Source organism: Vigna angularis, chromosome 4 (genome assembly GCF_016808095.1).
Source record: "Vigna angularis cultivar LongXiaoDou No.4 chromosome 4, ASM1680809v1, whole genome shotgun sequence".
Lineage (NCBI taxonomy): Eukaryota > Viridiplantae > Streptophyta > Magnoliopsida > Fabales > Fabaceae > Vigna > Vigna angularis.
Genome location: NC_068973.1, coordinates 6,053,148 through 6,060,046, shown reverse-complemented (window position 1 = coordinate 6,060,046; position 6,899 = coordinate 6,053,148).

Here is a 6,899-nt window from a genome sequence, read left to right as displayed (position 1 = left end):
CTTTCAAGAAAAAAAATCGACCTCTCGCGCAAACATGTTGGAAGACCTTAATTTCATCGACGAATGTTTATCACGAAGAATTCAATTAGTATGTTATATTAATTAAATGAAAAAATTGAACACTATAAAATAAGAAAATTTATAAATTTACCGTCTTAAAATATTTGGATTAAAAGTTGTATAGTTGGTTTTATATTTTCTTAATGAATCTCTTTTAAAAGAACTGAGTAATATTAAAATCAGGTTCGTCTTGTTGGCCACTCATAAGAATGCAATATAGTCTTTCTATCAAAAATCTTTCATATAGAGATTTAGGATATCATATCCTATTATGATAAATGGTAGTACAAAAGGGACATTCAAGATTTCTAAAATGTTTAGGAGATATATCACTATAAAATTCTTTAGAATTTAAGTATTGAACAAAACTAAAAAGATTAAGTATTATAAACTCATCATCAGGTTTTATATCAAAACTGAATTCGATCTCTTATATAAATTAACTTAATTTTAACATATATGAGCAAGACATGGAAATTATTAGAAATTTAGGTTTCAGTAAGAAATAAGAAATCAGACTCTCAAAACTTAAGATTTTTGGCTTATAGTAAAAGTAATTATAATTTTTATTTTATTTCTTTGTGATTTATTAGTACATAAATTATACCAAAACAAATCTTTCACTTGGCAACCATTGATAATGTATATTAAAATTTTAAATCAAAATATAAAATAAATAAATATAACTAAAACATTATTGTTTTTAGAAGTTAAGTGAGTATTCTTTCATTTGGTGGTGTAAACATATCATCACTCTTGTTAGTATTAAATCTTTTCTGTGAATCTCCCTTGCAACTAGACACATAAGTTTCTGTATATTAAATTCAGATCATTCTAACATAATTTTTTAATTTAAGAAAAAATATGAAAATTTTCAGAAATCAGAAATTAAAAATATAATGACGAAAGTTTTCAATAATCTTTAAAATTTATTTTTGAGATAGTTTAAATTAACTATTAAATATACCGGATATTGAAATTTAGTTAAAAATTACGTTACTTGATAATAAAAATTAAAAATTTAAATTAATGATTTAGGTGTATTTAAATATAAAATAATATATACATATTTAAGAAATTAAATTTATTACAATATATTGTGTGTAATAATTAATATAATTTATATATATATATATATTATAATTTTTATAGAATCAAATATACATTAAATGTGTTGTTTATACTACTGTGTTTATGTTTATGGATCCTTATCTAGATGAGTTGTTAGGGATGACAAAAATGTTCCTAATCACGAATGTCCATAAATAAAATTTGTGATGGATAATAATTAGTATCCACAGGTATTTATAAGTAGGAGATATTTTAATACTTGCTTATAAATGGATCATGTACTAATATCATACTTCCCGTATCCACATATATCCATTACTCACAAAGAAATAAAATAAAAATTTAATTTATATTTTACTAAGTTAAATTTTAATAAAAATTAAAATTAATTTATATTTTGTTAGGTTAAATTTAATTAAAATTAATTTTATATTTATATTTAATTTAATTTATATTATATTTTATATTTTTTTGTAATTTTATTTAGATTTTATTTTAAAAATTTATAAAATATATATTTTTAAATATTTGTGTTTATTCAGAAGTATCCACACGTTTTAAAATACTCATGAATATTTTTTAAAGGAATATCCGACGAGTAACAAGATAAGTAATGAGTGAATGTTTTGGTTGTGGGTCGGGTAGCGGGTAGACACTATCTATGTCCAACCCGTTCTCATCCCTTGCCTAGACCCAGACCCAAATACTTGTTAGTTGTTGTAAATTATCGTGATCAACTATGAGTAAAGTCTTAAATAATTAATGTCGATATAATCAGATAAGGATGAACTTAGTACATGTCAACTTAGTACGCCAAGAAGAGACATTAGAGTGATTTGATTGATTGAGGGTATTTGATTATATACAATACAGACAAAATATGATTTTTTTGAAATGTTGAGATTTAAAATTAATAATATTTTAAGTTGTTTAATGATGAGAAAATTATTTTGTAATAGAATTGGAAATTGAAGTTAAAATTTAAATTAATGATTTAAGTTAATATTATAAATATTTATTTATATTTTGAATATATTGAAAATTATTTTTTAAATATTGAAATAATTCAAATTGAAATTTAAAATGCCACAAATTCAAATTAAAACAAGTGAGTTAAAAATGAGTATTCAAATAAATTCACAAGTTTATTAATAATAAAAAAGCATATTAGTTATTTGATTAATACTAATTAATTTGGTTTAATAATTTATACAAAATTTATGAAAGATAAATAAAAAATATTTTTTTCCAAAATTTCAATTAAAAAAATGAAAACTAGCTAAAAATATGGTTATCAAGAATCGAATTCTGACAAACTTTTTTTTTTGTGATGATAGATCGAAACGAAATTAAAAAATTGATTTTCTAGAAATAAAATTTTGATCATAAATATATCATGTTATTAAGATAAATATTTGTAAATAATATGTTGTTTGAAGAAGAAATGGTATTACTGGAAAAAAAATATGGTTGTACTACTTTGAAAAGAAAAGAAAAATATACTAAGAAAAAAATATCGAAGTGTGTTATAAGATTTTTTTTTTGGTAAAGTTTTGTTTGATAGGTGTTAAGAGACCGATTTTGAAAGATGGAACGTCAAACAACTTTTCTTAAGAGAGTGCATGCAGAATGTAGATACAACTTCAACTTTGATAAACACATTCTCAAAAATACTTTTCAAAACTTGTTTTCACAGTTCAGTTAGAAGGGAGTTACTAGTATCCAATATAGAAAAGATAAGAAATTTTTATATTCATTTATCTAATAAGCTATATTGCATTTAGTTATTATAATCAACAAGATTAAGTTAATGAACAAATGCTATTTAGATCTAACCACTTCTAATTAAACACAAGTGTTATTTTCAATAGACTTGTTTAAATAAGAGTATTATTTGGAATACAAACATATCAAATTTAGTTTGAATATTTTTTAAAACACAGTCATTAGTTATTATAAAACTGAATATTCTTTGAAATACACAATAATTCATAGTTAATATTGAGTATTCTTTATATGCAATTAATTTTGTTAAAATCGAGTATTATTTGAAAGGTAGTAACTCCTACTTAAACTATCATTCCTTACTAAAATTTTAAGTATTTTTTGAAACAACATTCAAACTTGGTTAAGACTCAATATTCTTTGAAATTCAACATGTAACATCTCATTTAATAGTATAAAACTATTAAATAAAATATTATAAAATTAATAAATTCAAAGTAGATAAACATGATGTATATATATATATATGGTATTAATACAATTATTCCCAAGAGAAAATAATTATAGTATAACATATATATATATATATAAACCAACTACAAATGACACGAGTTTTCCAAAAAGAACAAACTCCTATATAGAATAACTACTAGGAGTCTAAGGAACTACTCTACAACATCTATGTCTTCGCCTCAGAGGTGTATTATCACATAATTTCTCATCTACTTGCCCCATGAAGTGATCATCGCAAAAGAGACAAACAAAACTCAAGAAACACAACACACAATAAGGTAAGCTAGTGTACAAAAGAGTTAACCTAAAATCAATTAAATCATATCAAATATGATTTATTCGACTTTCGATTAAATATGATTTTTTTCCTCAACCTTAGTAAGGTGAATCTTGAAAAAAAACATGAAGATGGGCATGGGGATGATTAAGGTGATAGAGAAAAAAATTGTGCATTTGTGATTAGGGTTCACAATAAACACCAATAATTAATCTAATAAAACATATTAGGGTTCAAGGCTGACCAAAGCGAAAACGAGAGAAACTTGAACAATGATAGTGACACGTAGATCACTACATCGTCGAGAGCGATGCCAAAGCACCACATTTTGACAAGAACGAGAGTCACCACAACTAGAGCGAGATCCACAACAATAAGAATGAAGTTCAGTGCGAAAGCAAAGACAAAGAGACTAAAGAAAATATGAGGAGGAGATGAGAGCAAAAATGAAGAGAACGAGAGCAAAGACAAGTAGCACAAGAAAGGAAGATGAAGTGCAACAAGAATGACGAAGGAGAAAGGAAAAGATTAAAAATATTATGTTGGTTATAATGTTTACCATCATAATATATTTATTTTAAACTAAACGTAATATAATAAAGTTATATTTTGTTGCAAAATTATCACTTCTCAACTTATTTTGACAAATACAAAGATAATCGACATAAAATGTATTATATTTTATTAATTACAAAATTATCACTGTTCTATTTATTATAGCCATTTCATTATTATGATAGATGAATTATAACTCTAATTTTTATAATATTAATTTATTGAAAATAGATAATATGACCTAAGTCTAATTTAAATAAATATTAACACTAATTAAATCTAAAACCTTAAAATAATAAAAATCTAAAACCTTAAAATAATAAATGTATATAAATCTTATTCCTTATACATTCCTCACCTTTTCTTATTTCTATTCAATTGGAACTTAGTCTTTAATTAATATATAAAGTTATTCATTCAGAAAAAACACATGTCTTTGCTGAAAATATTCAATCATTGGTATACAAAACGTGTATTTCTTCATATTATAGTTACATTTTTGTTCTTTGTCATTCCTGCCGCCACCAATTCTCGTTTGTGTTTCCTTTTGTCATATTTTCGTTCGTGTTTGCAATTGCATCTGTCACCACAAAGTTAACCGTTCTGGCACATTGTGTTATTGTCAGCATCAAAGGAAAAACAAAATACATATTCTCGACAACCCAGGTTCCTATTTCTAATTTTCAAATTTAGATATTTATTCTTAACATTTTAAGATTAGTATTAATATGAAAAATTAGAATAGTTATTCAATTTAATATATTTAATAAAAAGCAAATTAATATTCCATTAAAAAATTAATTTTCTATATGGATGAATAAAGCATTATTTCAGTAAATAAATTTTTAATTTTTTAAACAACTTTCAAAAATAAATTTTGTTAAACAAATTTTAAAATATATTTTTGAAATTGTTAGAAATAAGAATGGTTTAATAATGAAATTTTGGTTGAAGTAATTTTAATTCATTAGATAATGATAGGATGATTTATTAAAATCCAATTTAATATATTTGATAAAAAGTAAATTAATATTCCTTTAAAAAAACTTATTTTAATAAAAAGTAAATTAATATTCCATTAAAAATTTTTTTTATATGGATGAATAGTATTTAATTTGTAACATCCCAAAAATTCACCCTTTAAAATTCAAAATTTAAATATGGTAATAGTACATTTACGATAACCCCCCTAACCTCATACACAAATCTATACATATAATTTAAGCTCAGATTTAACTGCAAATATATAACATTGAATCTTTCTAATTTGGTCTTCCATCTCTTTCTTCAATTGCACCGGATCACGCGACAATCCTTCATCTGCTCCCGTATAACAAATACGTTATACGATCATCGCAAAAATATGATTTTCCCGATACATGCACAAATAAGTAAGGGTGAGCTAACATGCAACACAACCTTTATAAAACATGCAAAATTGCTTTAATATAGGCATCATATAAAATTTATGACAGACATACTCATATACCATCATACCATAAATCTCATAAGACACTCGAACCACAATCCCAATAAACACCACAATATTCACTAAACACTCATCCGGATGATACGTTGATGAGCGGTCACGGGAGGTTATGCACTTGTGATGACTTTTGCTTTTTCTTACAAATACACTTCCAAAATACTTCATACCATTCACAAGGTTAGTCCCCTCACTATGTCCAAAACCGGCACATAGACCAGGACCTCCTGCTCCTCTCACCACATAATTCATCCTTCTCTACTTGAGACTGGATGAATTATTAGAGTATCAGGATAACCTCTAACTACGGGACCCTCAACATCAACATACACACTAATAACATAACCTTTCAGAATCTCTCCATGAGATTCATACCATACTCATTCCTCAACTCACATTATACCATTACAAAACCTTTCCACAATGCTCATATCATGAGCAAATGCATAATCTCATATCAATGTCATAAAATACATTCATCACAGTAATTATCATATCTCATGCATTCACACATATCACATAACATCATATATTCCAAACATTTATACGCATAATTTCATTCAACTTAGAATCCAACACTAAATGTAGGATACATTTGAACGAGCACTATTCACCGAACTCAACTGAACGAACGCTACAGGACGAACGCTACTGGACGAACGCTCCTAGACAACGCTACTGGACGAACGCCACTAGACGAACGCTACTGGACGAACACTATCTGGCCGAACGCTATCTACCGAACGCTAACTGACCGAACGCTATTTGGTTGAATACTATACGAACGCTAGGAGATCATGTACTATTGAGCCTAACACTAAAATCAGAACACCATATTGACCGAACACTCTTAGAACGAACACTGAGAGATCAAACACTAGGCCGAACGCTCAAAACCGAACACCAAAATCAATTAAACACTATTCGGACGAACGCTAAAACCGAACACCTCACTGAAATTGGATACTACACGAACGAACGTTAAGATCAATCCCTTAGGCTCAACACCAAAAGTTATTAGACCGAACACTATATGAACGAACGCGAAGATTGAGCACTAAGACTTCACTGTTTGGACGAATGTTCAAAGTTCGAACCTTATCAAGACCAAACGCTGTCTACGTCGAACCCTATCTGACGACAAACATCATCGAGACCGGACGTTCGTTAACAACGATCATTAACTTAGAATAAACATCATTAAGATCGAAC